The sequence below is a fragment of the Oreochromis aureus genome, linkage group 17, assembly GCF_013358895.1.
Source record: "Oreochromis aureus strain Israel breed Guangdong linkage group 17, ZZ_aureus, whole genome shotgun sequence".
NCBI lineage: Eukaryota > Metazoa > Chordata > Actinopteri > Cichliformes > Cichlidae > Oreochromis > Oreochromis aureus.
The window spans coordinates 28,806,196-28,823,325 of NC_052958.1; the positions used below are offsets into that span (position 1 = coordinate 28,806,196).

Sequence of the window (17,130 nt, forward strand, 5' to 3'; positions counted from 1 at the left end):
GACCAAGGATAAAGGAGGATTAGAACTACCTAACTTTCAGCACTACTTCTTAGCCAACAGGCTTCAGTTTATCTCAGGATGGCAAAAACATACCCTCTTAGATGAACCTTGGCTAGATGTAGAACAAGCACTTTGCAATAATCTAGAGATTTCAAATCTACCATTTATTAGCTCAAACATCCAACGACATGAATGCTTCAAAAGCATCAACATCAGCTCTTCTCTGACAGCATGGTGGGAGTTTCTGAAGTTGACAGAGTCTTCATTAATCCCATGCAAACGTACACCTATCTGGAACAACCCTGACATATTACAAAACAATAATATGATAAACTTTTCAGATTGGAGTGGTAAAGGAATCAAATATTTAGAACATATACTAGAAGGAACAGAATTTATTTCATTTGACAGACTAGTTACACAATATGGGATCAGCAAGAAAAGATTTTTAGAATATCAGCAAATTAAATCCATAATAAAAAAGAGATTTAAACCAGGTCAAGTTGAACTACAAACACCACCAAGTGTGGTTCAATTTCTTACTCTTAAAACCCCCAAATTACTGTCCAAAATATACAGAATGCTTTCTAAAATAGATGAATCAATATCACTTCCTATTGCAAAATGGGAAGCGGATTTATCAGTTAACTTAGACCAAAACTTCTGGTCTCAGATTTGCTCAAAAACCTTTCATCTAATTAGAAATCCCAGTCTTCAATTAATTCAATACAAAATACTACATAGAGTGCACTATACAGGTCATCGGATGTTCAAGATGGGCTTTACATCTACCAACAACTGCTCACACTGCCAAACCAATTCACCGGACAATTATATCCACGCTCTTTGGTTCTGTCCACCAGTTCAGAAGTTTTGGCGTGAGATATGTGAAGACTTATCAAAGTGTCTGAAATGTAACATTCCAACTTCGCCTTTAGTATGTTTGTTGGGCAGCTTAGATAATGTCACTACGGAAAAGAATATAGCCCATATGGTTTTCACTGCACTATGCATAGCCAAGAAAACAGTCCTCATGAACTGGAAAAATAAAAATAATCTTAATTTTAACCAATATAGAAATTCTCTATTAGATCACATTAGTCTTGATACAGCCTCTGCCACCACATCAGATCAATTGCTCTGGGCTCCTTTGATCAGCTCCATCACCTAGTGGGGGTGGGGGGTCATAGTTTGGTCCCACCTTCACTGTTGTGATAGGTGTGGGGGTAGGGACAGGCTTAGGGCATCAGGGGGTTCCCCAGGAGCATCTTCCTTGGGGGGCTCAACCCGGGGTAGCGGTCATGGCCAATTAAGGGCTCTGTTGGCTCTTGGGTGACGGTTTCCTCGTGGCTGCGTGCAGCAGGGCTAGGGAGGGTCTGTGCTGACGGACGTGGGTTACTGACCTGGTAGCCTGGCTGCCCCTGGGTGGGTCCGGGATGGGCGTGAGGTTCTGGGGCGTTCCGTCTCTGGGCTGGGGCCCTGGCCGGGCCTCAGGGGCCTGGGTCCTGGTTGGTGTGTTGCCGGGGTTGTGGGCGGGTGGGTGTATGGGGGCCCGGTCCTGGCGCAGGGTGCCGCCAGTGCATCGAGCCACCTGGGGGGCTCTTCAACTGGTGGGGGAGGTTGTCACATCTTGCAGGAGCTTTCCTCTCTTGGGAACTCTCTCTGCAGGAGGGGAGATACAGGAGAGGTGGAGGAAGCTCTCAGCCTGGGCGTCTGTCTTGTGTAGTCTGGAAGATGAGTGGATGATGGGGTGGGTGTAGTTTTCTCTGTGGTGGGGTCGGGTGGACTGTCCCGGGCTCTGTGGGGCTGGGCGGCGCTGCTGCACTGGGCCCCGGTCCGGATGGGCCTGGGCCCCCTTTCCTGGCGGGTTGCAGAGTATGGGGGTGCCTACTGGGGTCAGCGGGGAGCTGGCCCCAGGGAGGGGTCACTGCCCCTCCTTCCTTCCCTCCCATCTCCAGCTGCCTCCTCTTCTCGCTCCACCACAGTCACCCACACATGCAGGGCCTTGGGGTAGGGGTGTGTCACCAGGGTGCAGGGAGGCATCCCCCCTCTGTCCCCTTCTGGCTGCCTCTGCCTCAATTTTATCCCACAACTTAGACATTCACATTACTCACACTCTCATTACACATACATATAGGATCTTGGGGGTGGGCACGCCACACAGAATCCAAATTACCATCAGGGTGTACACCTCACCCCTGGCGTCGTTGCCCACCTCTCAATTTTAAATACACGTAGACATTGAGGGCTAGCAGGAGGGGCTATGCGCTTACCTGCTGCTCTGGCAGGTAGCTCCATGCCCTCCTGGGTTTTAAATGCACCTTAGAACACACATACATCAACACTACATATGAGCGGGTGGAGGGAGGTTTGAGTCTTCACACACCCCGTTCTCTGCGGCCTGCTGGAGCGGGGGGGCTAGGAGGAGGAGTTGGCCGTCCGACTGGGGTCTGGAATGTGGGGCCTCCCTGCTGCTGCGGAGTCGGGGCGGTCTGCTTCTCCCCACCGCAGGGAAAAGGGTAACACCACCTGGGTCTGGGTGCAGTTTCCCCTCCAGGGGCAGGGGTACCCAGACCCGGTTCTTAGAGTACGCTTTGGGAGAGTGATTGTGTGTACAGCGTCTCTTTATGTCTGTCTCCGCGTTGGTTGAGTGTGGAATAATTGCCTATGAGAGCATGAGGGTGGGAATAGATGTTTGTATCTGTGCGTGCCTGTATGTCTGTGTCTATATGTCAGGTTGGGTATCAGACGCCACCTCTCTGGGAACATCTCAGGCCCTCCAAGGTTTGGAGGCCTATCTCCCCACCACTTCCCCCCTGCCGGTGGTGGACGCCCTCAGACATCGGTGCGTTGGTGGTTCTCTGTGTCCGGGGGTGGGCGCCCAGGTACACACCGGCTCACTCCTTGGCGGCTGCTTATCGGGGCCTGGAGCCTGGGGCTCGCTCGGGCCACTTCGGAGGCGGGGTGCCCTCGGCCTCTTGGCCCGGGGCTCGGTCACTCAGGCACAGCTGGCTGCCGGCGGAGCTCACGGGCACGTCACTGCAACCCCCCCTGGCTTCTGCTCCGCGGCTGCTGAGTGACCCCTCATCTGGGACTCTCCTCAGCTCTTTCTGGGATAGTGGCGCGGCTGTCCCTCTGTTGGTCTTCCTTGGTCTCTTGTGTTCTGGGGGCCTCTGGATGTCTAGAGTTTTGATCTCCTCCATACCTGCGTCATGCCCTGGAGGACGGGGCAGTGGCCCCCCACACCCTCTAGCAGATCATTACATGAAGGAACCTTTTTTAAAAACAAGCGTTCATGCTCACAGGTGTACACACAGGTGATCACACACAAACTACACCCTTTTTGGCTCCTACCTCAAAGCACACTGTGCGCTGTCGATCTTACGTGCTGCACAATAATGTCTAACATTTAGTATTTACTGTCATATTCCCATAGATCATTGTGATGTTGTTTATTACTCTCGTTTTCTTCTGCTTGCTTTCTCTTTCTTTCTCAACAGGTGATCCAGATGATCGATATATGTATTTTTTTGTCTGCTTATTCTGTTGGTTTTTGGTTTTTTTGGCCTTTTTCCCCGTCCCTCTTCCCCGCTGTTTTTCTTTCCCTCTTTCTTTCTCCCCTTTCTTTCCCCCAGTTAAGTCTGTCCCGTATTCAGCAAGTGAAAATAAAATAAACAATAAAGGTGAATCAAATGGACCATTACGGCAAGGCTGGGATGGTCAATTTAGTAAAAGTAAATCCGTTGGGCATCTTTCTTCGCCTTTAGACAATAATTCTGATGGCAAAAGAACCAAACGGGACAGGTTTAAAAAAAAAAAAAAAAAAAAAAAAAAAGATTACGGTCTGACTATCTTTTACAACTGTGATTAAAATGATAAAATTTGTTAATGAAAAAAACTTAACACAATTTGGTTAATGAGCATGTAGCCATTGCTGTCACCAGCTTGACTAAGGATTGCACCGATTTTGGAGAGCATCTGTCTATGCAAGTCCGATTTTGGGAAGCACATTTCATTTGTCCCTTTAGAACTACTGTAATAACTGGTCACCATCAGCTTGTGAGCTGGCTTTAAAACATGATCTGGTGATCATGATAATGATAATGATAATGATTATGATTATGATAAAACATAATCAAAATTGCAAACCCTTTCTACATTTTTTTATGACCATACTGTGCATATATGATGTGTTTTAAACTAGGTTGTTATTACATGAATTTGTTGTGTAGCCTAAAAAGCTGGTCCACTGTATAGGTTACATATTATATATTAATATTTCATTTTATTCATTTATTCTTTACTCTGCACCTTAGTTCGTATCCTCTCTTATGTAACCTCACCTTTCTTTCTTTCTGTTATTTATACAACGTGAAATAAGGCAAATGCCCCCTGTCAAATCTGGCTGCCTGTCCAATCCATATGCTCTGTGGGAGTACACGGACTGCACTTATACTGTCAGCATGAGCTGTTGAGCAAAACCTTGGCCTTTCATTTTGTACCCACTGTCCCTGTGGTAGAGATTGTAACCCCGCACAGTGACCTTTGAGGATAAATCTTAGCAGAAGTTGCAAAGGAAAAGCTGCAGTGCAAAGGCAGCTTCATCAGAAATAAATGAGAAAACTCAGTCAGGAAACTGAAAACATTTTGGACTTTCGATCCTCTTTCTGTTTTTGGTTCTTTTGGCTTCACCTCCTAGAATTACTTCCCTAAGCAGTGAAGTGTCTCTGCTTCTCATCCATTCAATCACCAAGTACAGTTTGCAGCCTGTCATTGAAACTCACCCCTTATTTCCTCCAGTAAGATGTTTTCCCAATGATTCAAGGACTTATTCTGATGACTAACCTCAGCAGCTGATTACAAACGCCACAATAGTCCAGCATCAGAATCAAAACAAACCTCCACATTTAAATGCTCATGTTTCAAGCAATACTTACTAAGCACACTATGAGAAAGCTCTTACTATAGACTGTTTTTAATTAAATGCACCAGTGAGTCCTGAAATTATTTCTGTTACCAGAAAATTCAGCAACTTCACATTATTCACATCACACCCTTCACACCCTATGTTGAAACTTGGCCTCTTGCTGACAGTAAAAAATGCCCCAACAGTCTGCTAACTAGACATCAGACTTTAGATGGAAACCCACAAAAATTCCGAGTGAAACAACCCAATTGTGTAACACTGATGAACAATGTGCAGATTTGGAAAAGTGTGTGCAAGGCCAGCTGTTGGCATAAACACTGTCAGTGGTTTGTTTTTGCTTGTTCTTCATCCTTGTTGACTCTGCTGGACAGCGTGGCAATAAATCTCCATGAGAAATGTTTAACATTTAGAAGCAGATTCTGAAAACTTTTAAATTACAACCCGATTGTTTATTGCTTGCTGAGAAGGACTATAAGCAGTAAATACCCTCGAAGTCTATTTTTTCTTGTTGGCTTTCTACCAACATTTTCTCTGCGTTTTATTGTGAAAGAACAAGCAGAACATAACAATGGTACTTTAACCTGGCAGTCTCGCTATCAAGTAATAAATGTGTTATGAAATCTAACTGAAACATTTCAGCGTTTCAAGCCTCAGCTTGATGTCTTGCTCTTCACGTATCAACTAACACAAGAGATCATTTCTAACTAGTCACCTAAATTTTCTTGCAACAATAAATTTGTGTGTTCATTTATTATTAAGCCAAAAATTAGCAAGTGCCCCAATAGCATGCAACTACAGCATTTGGGTCAGACTGTCTGCTTGGTATGTTCATACTGGGAAACACTGCACACATTTGGATGATGTCATGATGCTGAGCTACTCATGTGTTTATTTCCTTATGATTTTTCAAGTGTTTTTATTTATTTATTTATTTTGTTCATCCTTAACTATGATTATCACCTGGAAATTTGACCCATATTTAGGTTCTCCTCACGTGGTTCTTAATACAGAAGCTTAAAAACATACCTATGTAACATTTTTCACCCTATATTTAAAAGAACAAGCAAAAAAGCACTATTTTTGAGAAACCCCTGCAGCACCAGGAGAATCTTTCCTGTCAGTCCACATGACATTTGCTGAGAGAACAACATATACGACTTCAAGGGTGCCGCCGCCTTTTACATCACAGCAGCTACAGAGGTCATAGTAGTTACAGCTGACCACCAAAACAGCTGCAGTCCTGCTTTAGACTACAAATGTAGAAGGTATGATGATGCTTGCTGCATTTCTCCACTATGCAGATTGAAACTATACTAAAAGCTGTGGATTGCTGGAGGCCTGTATGGTCAGGGATAAAACAAGTTAACTTGGCTTTTCTTAGTGCTATCATCCATCTTTTCAGGTAACAGACCAGCAACAGAAAAGAAAAACAGAGAAATTGGCTTTTCAGAAAAATACAAGGTATGTGAAGTCCTGGTGGAAAGACAAACAGAAATTCTTCACAGTGTACAGGCATTCTCACTGGTGTAAGAAAAGTAAATAAAGCAGAATATCGGCTGGAGGAATTGGAAAAGGTTAATTGAGGGCAAAAGTAAGTCTTATACAAAACTGACATGTAGCTCAAAGGAAATATAAAAGAGGACATCACAAAGAAGAAAACCAGAGAAACTTTTTAAAGCACAAAAAACCCCTTTCAACAGCATGAAAACAAATATAAATAATTAAAATGATTGAATGACTCTTCTTTTGTTGGGTTAATTGTTGTTGCCTTTAGTTTTTCTAGTGTTCCTTTCTCTCCCAAGTTCATTTCCCTGTTGTGTTTAGACATTCGACCTGTATTTTTAAATCCTTTCAGGGAAAAAAAAAGCCTCTATATCATTTCCTCAACACTTTTTCTGGATCTCAGTGGAAAACATAATAGTGCCAAGGTAAGCGAGATAAAGGAAATTCATAAAGCCTGGTGATCAGAATATTTGACTCTACCAAGCATACCCTAAATTATTTCGTGATTTAAAAATTAAAGTTGCAGATGTGGTTGTAATGAACCTGCAGTGTTGCCATGATTGAAGAAAAGATGTCCATAAATCAAAAAACGGACATTGTTTTGGAAAAAATGACATAAGTTTATGTGATGGAATAATATCTGTTCGCTGACATTTACGACTACAACATGTAATCATATTTTACAAGGTGGTTCATATCCTATGGCGCTGTTTAATGTTTAAAAACTATAAAAATATGACTCAGTGAATGCATAGGTGTGGTGTAATATGCTGTACATAAATGAATGTCAAGTTCAAACATGTTTTTTGTCAGGTCCATGAACACTAAGTGGTAAATTAAGATAGAAACTACAGTTCCTAACATGATCACTTAAGGCTGACTCAAAAAGCACCCATAGACTCCTATGTCAAAATGGCTAACTTCAGGGCGTCAAAAAGCACATTTGAAGCTTGGCACCAGAAACATTTTTATTCTCCATGGCTTTTGTCACCCTTTTTAACGACTCTAGTGTTAGAGGGTGGCCAGCATTACTAAGCAGCATAGCGATGACATCAAAGTCGTGAAAATGAGAATTTGTGCATGCTGTGTGGTCAAATGTTTGTGCCTGTTGGAGACATTTCCCCTCTTTGTTCTTATCACTGTTGGAGTCATTACTCAAAAAAAGTAATCTATTACACATACTACGCAGAACTCTTCTTAAATGCAACAGAGTACATTACTTAATTGCTCCCAGGAGAAAGTGATTAGTTACCTTTCTTTTTCATTTCTTTATGTAAAATGACCAGAAAAATACTGTTTCATACTTACCAGTCAACAATTTAAATCTGATACTACAGCCCCAAAAACCAACACAAATCCCATTTATAATGAGGACACACATATGACATATGGTCTTTCTCTTAGTAGTTGGCTGTGAGCACAAAGCCGACGGCACAAAGCAAAGATCAAAATCTAGACTTTAATCCCCACAGTGACTCTACTTTTGAAACATAAATGTAGAACTGTAGAAAACAAGGCTGCAGCGTGACTGCGCATTAGTTTGTAACCTGTTAAAGTTCAGGCTCTAGCTGCCTGGCTGGGGTCAGCCCCCACTCAGCTTTAACATCACTCTGGGTTCTTATCTAGCTTAGCATTAGCATGATGTCTATACAGGTGCTTGCAAAGAGCTGAGGTCAGCTGCACTTTACGGTAGTGCTCTTGCTCTTTTGTGCATTAAAAATAAATAATAAAAGAAAATCTGTACCATAGACTGTGCCACTATTTTCCTCTTCTGGTACACAAACTGAAATGAACTGAATGTAGTGCAGGATAAGTGGAAGTCCAGGCAAGCACACTAACAATTCCAAGGAATTGAAATACTGGGAACCGGTTCTTGATTCCCATCCGTACTTTTGAGTCCCAATAATCAAGACGGGAGCTGCCAGAATTCTAATCTTCAGGAATTAAGAAAGTAGTGGGTAAAGTCACACTGTCTATGTCCATTTTTCTCATATATTTTATTAATATTCCCTAGTAAACAGTGTGATGGAAAGTTTGAGAAAAAATAAATAAAACAAGGCCTAAATGTAGGCTACAAGTAGCATCTATTGCACTTTCAAATTTAAAGAAACTGACACATTAATAAATGAATGAATACAAGTTACAAATATAACATAAATTAGTCTGAAATCTGCCATTAAGCATGATGAGTATGATGAGTATTTTTTACGTTTTTTTCATTAAGTGAATTTTGATGCTTTTCATCTTGAGTAAAAATGTAAATGACTGCTTTTTCCACATAGTATTTCCAAAGTGCAGCGTTGCTACTTTTACCTATGTACAAAATCTGATGATTTATCCACCTCTGTGTACAGCACTTGTGTTTGTGTATGTTTCTCCGCCTGCAGCTGTAATAACAGCCAGAGTCTGCTCAGGCTCAAACTCCCAGACCTGAGCAGAGCTTCATTCAGTGTTAATTTGCTTATCGCTGGATGTTCTCTCCTGCCTTTCTAACGGTAAGCAGCTGTGAGGCCTGCTAATTAAAACCTGAAAGGAGGGTCTGGTCCTCTAATGTGATCATACATGCAAGGAAGCACGTACCCGGTGACACGTGCACGCGCAAAGCCACTAATCTCTATTGTTTGAACACATGCACACACTGAGTACATAAACTATACATTGCTTGGCCTGCATATCTGGATCTCTGGTTTATAGGACAGATTGGGTGTTAAAGACCACAGGGCTAAAATTGATTCTTGGGTTAAAAGTTTTTGAACTTTTTAATGCTTTTTTTCTCTCCTCTTGCGGTTGGCAATAATTGAGCAATTCATTCACATAGGGACGTCTTAGCAAAACACGCAGTGAAACTCCAGAAGGAAAACTTTTTTTTAAAATGACCACTATACTGTAAGTAACTATGCCAACATTTCCACTCCCGCTCTATTAGTCTGTCGTACATTATCTCGCAACTCCTACAAGAGCAGAGTTCCCTGTGGGAATGCCTATAATGTTTTTTACTCACTAAGCAGAAATTCCCCTTTACCTGGTGGCTGCTTCAGTGCATGTGTCCATTTTTTTGTGTTATGACAGAACTACAACTCCCAATTTTTACAGTGTGTACGTGTTTGACATATTTGCAAACTGTTGTCCTGGGATACAAAATAATCATATCGATGCAAGATGCAGTCTAGAACTTTACAGGTGTGTAGGCTTACACTGACATCAAAATAAAGAGCTCAGTTCAATAGCGGGTGAGGTCTCAAAGTTCATTAGGGATAAAATCAACTGATGTGTGGTGAAAGCACATCGTTTGAAACCGTTTAGCATGATTATTAGACCATCATCTAATAATAAATGTAATTAAAATTGACAATTGCTGCGTTGTTTGTACTGTATCGGCAGTACACACAGGTAATTCCATGGATCCCTTCAATTGAAGTGCAGTGGCATTGATCTATCAAATAACACAAAACACAGTAAGAAGAGATTTTTTATGTTTTCACTGCAAACAATCAGCCTTGCTTCTGCTGATGGGCCTCTTTTTTTGCTCTCTCTGTTCCTTCTAACTCAGATCAACATTTTAGAAATCACATTATCCAATATATTGTGTAATGCAGAGAGACTTGGGGAACACAAAGTGCAGTCTTAGCAGCAAATCAATTTATGTGTCCTCGCTGTTTGAGATAAAGGGAGGACTTCCGGTCTGATCTAACCTGCTTTGTTGAGGTAAGGAAAGGAAAATGGCTTTTTTCTTAAACTAATGAAAACAGATCTTTCCCTCCAGTTATGCTACCATACATTTTAAAAGTGTCACACTCGTTTGTCATTTGTTAGCTAATCCCATTATTCCACTGGACTGACTGCTCTGTCTTTTAATTTGCTGACTAAGTGATATAATTACTTTAACAGCAGTCTGGCAGTTATTGGAAAGCACATAGGGGCTGAGGCGAGTCATAAAACATAAAATGACATCTTTGCCAAGTTTGACACTTAAAAGATTTGCGATGATATAATTACTTACAAAGGTAGGTGAGCCAGCTGGGATTTATACAATAAAGCAATTTTTCTTTATTTTCTTTGTAAGTGGAAATGACAAACATAAAATGACTATTTGTGTACACTGTACATGTATGTGCCAGTGTAAACAGGAAGATGAGGCTTCATTGTTTGTCATAAAGAGTTGAAGGACATATTGTGGCTGATTCTATCAGGAAATAATTGTGACATTCCTTCCAAAAGTCTGTGGTTGATGCCCAGTAATCAGTTTTGCTTAGCAATGTTCCAGCTGAATGAAGTGACCTTATTGTTATTACAGCCATATTACACATGTTACACTGGAACATCCTTCATGAAAGGAGACACTCTCAGACCACTCATAAAAAAACAAAAGATCACCACAACTGAGAGACCATCATCTAAATAACTGCTGCATTTTCCATCTCACGCTGTTAGGTACTAATATGTAGATATGCTTGTGAACTTTCAACAGTAAAATCCATACAGTAGGCAAGGATTACACTGATAAGTTCAAATCTGCTTCCAAAAATTCAGTTCATTTTAGTTTTATTTATGTCACCAAATCACAACAACAGGCACTTCAAGGTACTTTATATTGTAATGTAACAGCCTTCCAATAACTTGAGAGAAAGCCCCAATAATTAGATAAGCATCTATGAGCAAGCACTTGGCGACAGTGGGTAGGAAAAACTCGCCATTTGCTGCGGTTGGTTGGAGGTGAAGGTAGAGGTCCGGCATATATAAAGATGTCAGCTATGTTAAAGAGAACATGAAGGGATGCCCTTATTCTGACACTACTACACTGTCAAGAATAGCATGAATAGTCTTACTAAAAGTAAGAGTAGATCATCTCTTTAGTGGGAATAGTGGATCACAGGCTGAGAATCATTTCTTAATACACCAATTTGATTCATCTTTTTTGAAAATACCAACCTACTAAATAGACCACTAAATAAACTGTTGACCATGTTGTCCAAGTGTATATAATCTATTTAAAACCCTTTTTGTGATATCATAGTTTATAATAATGGTATTGGTAGCCGATGAAGTCCAAACTTGGTGTCTGACAGTGTCCATAATGTTGACATCACTGTCACAGTTTTTGCCTACTACATGATTAAATAGTGATGATAGACTATTATCGGTTATGGTTACATATTTATGTTTCACACATATCTCACATAACATGTTTATTAAGCATAAATAACTAAATGTTAGTGAAATATTTCAGTGCACACAACAAAATAATAAAAAATATCAATTTCTTTGACTTACTCTGATTTATTTATTTTCTCTGAGTCTGAATAATTCATCTTTGTCATTAATCATTAAAAATGACCTAAAGAGGACTGAATTTGAGAGAGAGTGAATTTGGCTTTCAGGATATCGTGCTCTTCAGTGTTGGGATGTATTTTGAGTTTGCAGTGCAATAGGAATATCATATCAATGCAGTTTGGTTAGTACCATAATAGTACTGAGTTTGTACCCAGTCCTTATAAATTCTTCCTACTTCACTGACTTTCCCATCAAAGTCCAAGAACAGTGTTTAGGAAAAGATATAGTATTTTGGGACTTTTCCTATATTGAACTTGGAAGACATTCTCTTAAAATCAGTTGGAATTGACCTAAAGGTCTGTTTGCAAGTATACAAAGGACAAAACAAAGCTTAAAAATACACCCATATGTATGTGGACACAGTTGGAGTGAATGTTATACATCCTGTCCGCTTGATCTGACAGACACATGCAGCTGGGCAGGCAGGCAGCAGGTCAGGAGCTGATTAGCTGATAAGGAGCAGGTGTGAAGGCTAAACCCGTGAAAGAGAGGGTGTCTGCTGGGCAGGTGTAACGTGACTGGAACTGGCAAATAAAAGACTTTCCCTCTTAACTATAGAGTGTCAATCCACATGTAGACACAGCTGTGAAGGCCACTCCACACTAAAGAGTTAGGTACGAATCAAAAGGTATATCAATATCCATGCTTGCCACTAGGCTAGAAACATCCGTCACCATGGATACTGATAGACTCTTTGCCCTCTTGATATGGCACGTTCTCATGCGTCATCTCCTTGTAAATACAGAGAGCAGCATGAAAAGTAAGTGGTTTCCAAGTTTCATGCACAGCTAAATTAATATTTGTGAAGCAGAAACATGCATATCTAATTATATGATATATGTCATTCATTTTGTGAAACAAGTGCTTGCATTTGTGTTACTAGATTATGATATGTAGGTCAGTACCCCCTCAGACTCCCTGTTACTGGGTTTTGAGTTCACTTGCACTCCACACCAGCTGGTTTGGATTGATCTAGAAACATGGAAAACATGGAAATGGAAGGGAAAGGAGACTGACTTGGGAGTTGCAATATCCATTCTTTTAAGTTTATTTATTGTGAGTTTTTATTCCCTTTAATATATGATATGTCTGTATTTCTTATCCGTGACATCCCTTAACATTTGATTTTCAGAGGGTAGAATCTCTGTTTGGTCAGTCAGTGATTTGGTTTTAATCAGGTTGTCTCTGGTTAATGATTTCTAGCAAAGGAGACTCATGTTATTCTCAAAGATCTATATGAATCCTGAGCTTTGGATTATGTGGTTGTGATAGTTGAGCCTGTTTTGTGAACCTTTTTTCCAGATTATAATTAATTATATGTATTTTATTTTAAAATGATCCCACAGGTGGAGTAATAAATATGTTGTTTATCAAAAAGGAACAAGTCAAACATGAAATTACACCAAGTAAATTTATTGCTGTATTTCTGTAACAAATGAGACTGAAGGCAGAACTCGTGTATGCTGTTCACAGGTATGGAGACCATCTGGCCTTTAGACTGGTGACGTGCTGCGGTGCTACTCTACTACACGTGAGAATTTTCATCTATTATACTACCTCTCCAGTTTTCATGGAGATGTATTATAGCTGTACCTTGGAGTTCATATAGTGAGTAACTATGCAGAGAGTTTATTATGGCTGTTTAATGCGCTGTGGTAAATCCACCCTGCTGCAGGCCATGGGTTTGAACTCCTGTTGTGAGTTACTGATGCTCTGGTGTGTGATGAATCAGATGCATTTTAATTTGACCCAGCATGCCAGCATGAAAACTGTTCTCAGCGGTGGCAGTCATCTGAGCTTTCCTTTATACATGCAAAGAACAACAGTTAGAAGGCTTCTTTTACTAACTCAGCTGCTTAAGGTTTCTAATTCATTTATCATAAAAGGAAATTTGGTTTCTGTATCCATAACTTTCGGGTGATATACACCTTTGCCCATATTATGCTTTTATTGTCTGTGGGCAAGTGTTTCAAATTGTGAGTGTTATATGCTTGAGTTAGGGGTTCACCTCCAATACCTGTATAAAAGATTGCTATGTAAATATAGTGTGCAAAATAATTTAAAAAAATTATAACAGATCTTGTTTAAGAAGTGCAGAGAAAATAAATCCCTTGTAGAATAATTCTGCAGGTGTTTCAAAATCAAATACCTGCAGAACTACAATCTCTATTCCAAAAAAGTAAATATAACCAGAATTTAATGATTTGCAAATCTCATAAACGCCCACTCACATCCTAGGCCATCTGACCTCAGGAAATCACATGATAGGGTGGGGCCAGGTTTCACAATGAGCTCACCCGAAACCCTGGCTGATTGGGACCCACGCCCACTTTCACACCTTGGCTCATGTGATTAGGTAGAGGACCATCAGGGGGTCCTTTGTCCCTCTTTGTGGCACAAATCTTCACTAGCAGAGGAGATGGTGCTGCAACTTTTATGCAGTGTTTTTCCAATGAAACATATAGAGATGGCTGACGCATTACATATGTGAGGAGATGATAGTCATTATCTGAACAGTAAATGCACAGGTATACATTTAAATTTTGGACACTTTCCTCAGACTTTCCTGTGCATCAGAGAAAGTGGGTTTGATGATGGTGATGATAATGCATCTTTCCACAGAGCAAAAAAGTGTAAACACTTTTTTTTTCAGGAGAGGCAGATATACTGAATGACAACTGATGGTGGAAATTGAAAAGAAAATGGTCCAGGATAAAACTCAAATCTGGAAAGCACTTCTGAGATGTTTGGAACCAGCTTGATGGAGAAGTTTGTTTTTCCTGAAGTCCATGCCTCAAACCATTCAATGCATGATAAAAGTGTGAGGAGGTGCAACAAAGTATTAATTGGTATATTTTTCCTCATGCTCCCAACATGTGATGCATGTCCTATCCTTGATCTGCAAAGAATAAAAAAACTCACAGCCTTAATTAAAATAATTTTACATGTTTGAGTTATGTTTGTTGTGGGTTGATTGCATAATTTTTTGCCAAGGCTTGTACACTGGTGATGCAGGTGTTCTTATATGATTGTGGTATCTAAAAGATGAAAAAATACAGTCTACACACATACAGTGACTGGGCATAGGCTCACAATTAACAATGATGATAAACAGTGACCAACAAAAAGTGTTTATGATAAACTACTTGCTAATAGCTAACCCTATATGTGCCAGTCAATTTTTATTTGACGCCTTGTTAAATGAAATTGTGACAACGGCAGGTTCTGTTTTTGCATTCACTGATTACTGTGCATGAGGTACATATTTTTATTCCTTTCATATATGTTATGACGCACAAAATTGATCATAAGTGTACTATAAAGTCTAGTCCCGCCAGCATTACTGTACTTAAGCATGACACTCACAAACCTATCCTTATCAACCCAGCTAAGGATTGTTTGAGTAGACAAACATTATACAGCAGCAGCTATCCAAGGACTATGAAAGATAACTGTACAGATATCTTGACAGAAGGAAAGTGTATTTATCATGCTGATGATAGGAAATGTAATCTAAAATATGTAAATTCCACTATTAAATATTTAATAACCAAAAAAAAAAATATTTCTTTATTTTAATTTTGTAGTTTATGACATGTAGCCACCATACGATCCTTCAGGGGGTGCTGCAGCATGCTTATGGAGCTCAAAAATCCCATTCATATTCTCCCTAGGGACTTTGACTATGAGCAATAATGATATAACCATCCAAAGCAGACTTAGTATGAGCTACAAAATAGTGAATAGTGCTCATGTAGAAACCACAAGCCTACATGATAACAACCTTGTTTTACGGACAAAAAATGTTGTAGAAACAGCAACGTCTCTTTAAAACCATAAATTTGTCAGGATACCCGAGGATTGACTGCAATGTGGAGCGGTACATTCCTGACTGTGATAAGGAATGATCCTAGTTTCCATACCAGTAACTGTGCTATACAGAACTTTACTTCACACACACACACACACACACACACACACACACACACACACACTTTAAAGGGGGGGAGACATTGTTCAGTCCTATTTGCCAAAAAAATAAATTCATGAGATAAATAAATGAATTAATGAAATTAAATAAATGAATTAAATTAGATGATGCAGATGCTTCTGTTCAGAGATCTCCTCTCACTACTTTGGTGTCACCTTTTAACACAGTTAGTATGCTCAGTTAAGTTTTCCTAAACCTAACCAATTAATTTTGATACTCTAACCAAACCAGTGCAAACAAACTAGGTACAAAATGGAAGCTGTATTTGGCACCTATATCTGATGTCTAATAAAGGGTTGGGTCACACAGTTAAATGCGGCAGTTTTTTTTCATGTAATGTTGATATCATGTTTTTATCCCGAGTTTCTTTCCCTGGGGTTTATATTCTGAGACCCTTTGTACCTGTGTGTCATTCCTAAGCATTATCGTTTACTGTATAAACATTTTAAACAAAGGAAGATGTCAAAGTCCACCAGCCACTATGTTTTCACAACTTAACCAATCCACAGTCCTTGTGTCAGGAAAACAATATCACTTTGTGGACAGTAGCAATTTGATATAATTAGAATTGATAGTATTTCAAGCACCGATGGTACCTTAACTCCAGTCTTTTATGAGTAGTTCATGTACCCTGAGTTCCGTTTACAGCATCAGACCTTGATAAACTTGGGGGCGGACTGTGGCTAGAAACCCTGTGGGTGCAGTCCTGTCAGCAGTGGATCTCACCGCCAGCCACAGATCTCACTGGGGGATATTACAGAAGGTTCTATGAGTTTCTCCCACAAATACAGATCATTCTTCTTCTGAAAAATGTATAAAAAGCCCTGAAACCATGAGAACTGTTTTCCATAACATTATCAATGTCTTTTTAAACACAGCCTTCTTTATGAGGAACTAAATGAGCAATCAGCTTCCTGTGTGCTCACCGATCCCTCTGCCTTTTAACGATGCTTAAGTAAACATAAACAGCACTGTATAGTTTTATGGTCTTAATCAATCAACAAAGACTATTTTGGACTCTGGGGATTGCAGCTCTGCTTTTTCCCCAAGTACAGTCACCAACATGTCCCTAAAACTTTACACAGACCCCGTCGCTATAGGTTGAACCTGAATCGCTCAACAAAACATCCATATTAGCTTCACATTTGATGTTTTATATTTTCTTTTTTCTTTTCATGTCTGATTACCTTTTTTTCCATACTTGAAAATGTCTGGATTCTATTTATAACTGCTAATCAGTCTATGAAAACATATCATAAAATACAAAATGCTGCCAGAGTGAAATGCTTTGTCTTGTGAGAAGAGACAAAAAGAAAAAACAAAATATTATATGACAGGTAAAGTAAACTGAGAGTGACAGTGTGTGAAATCAGAACCA

At 40.1% G+C, this 17,130-nt stretch overlaps 1 long non-coding RNA gene across 1 annotated transcript; it reads left to right on the top strand.

The window, feature by feature from the left end:
* The first annotated feature begins 12,258 nt into the window (after positions 1-12,258).
* On the top strand, positions 12,259-14,681 carry LOC120433811. Its single transcript, XR_005608776.1, has 3 exons — positions 12,259-12,521; positions 13,235-13,292; positions 14,415-14,681. It is a non-coding gene; the product is annotated as an uncharacterized LOC120433811 (long non-coding RNA).
* Positions 14,682-17,130: the final 2,449 nt, after the last annotated feature.